Source organism: Buceros rhinoceros, unplaced genomic scaffold (genome assembly GCF_000710305.1).
Source record: "Buceros rhinoceros silvestris isolate BGI_N320 unplaced genomic scaffold, ASM71030v1 scaffold6973, whole genome shotgun sequence".
Taxonomy (NCBI): Eukaryota; Metazoa; Chordata; class Aves; order Bucerotiformes; family Bucerotidae; genus Buceros; species Buceros rhinoceros.
The window spans coordinates 33,860-34,677 of NW_010401769.1; positions in this window are offsets into that span (position 1 = coordinate 33,860).

An 818-nucleotide genomic window follows, 5' to 3' on the forward strand; every position below is an offset into this window, starting at 1 on the left:
AGAGTAAAAGCAAAGGAAGATGAAACTGCCCCATACCTACCACCATGACCCTGGTCTTGCTCCAGATCTGAAGGTTGTTTCTAGCTTAGTCAACAGAAAATGATGGGAAGTGGGATGACAGACACCTCCAGGTCTTCTCCCCGGGAGCACAATTCCTTGATGGGCCCCTACCCTGGACTCAGGGCATGGCTTTCCAGCTAACTTTTATCTCCCAACAGCAGCCCACCTTACATCTGTTAAATAAAGGTTGCTACGGGTCTGACCGCATTTGCAAGGGAGTCGGCTAGGAATACTTGCCCTCAATAAAAGCTTCATGCCCTGACCCCAACCCAACTGACTGTCCTGGAACAGGAGGCAGAGGAGAGTAAGAAACTTCGCTGCCTTTCACAGCCCTGTAAGAAACATTCCCTGGGTGGCCCAGAGTCTCCAGAGCAGGGGCTGAAATTAGAAAAAAAAACTGTTTTGGGAACCTGAAGGTGGGGACCCAGTAGGGTCTGGGAGATGAGATGGGGCAAAGTTCCCTGGCATGAAGCTGATGGGATCTGCCTTTCCTGACGGTCACACCAGAGCCACCAGCCTGGCCTGGAGACAGCAGCAAGCTGCAAAGGGGGAGAGAGACCCTGAAAAGCCTTCACTGTGAGAGCCAGAGGGGAAGCGGGTGGCAGATAAGAACATGTCGAAAAACACAAACCAGAAGCTCCCGAGGAATTTTGGAAAGGAAATGGGGAATTAACTGCAGAAAAGGGCCGGGGAAGGGGGCGGGGGGGCGGAATGCACAGCAGTTTATGGCTCGAAACAAACTGGTCCCGCCTCCCCCG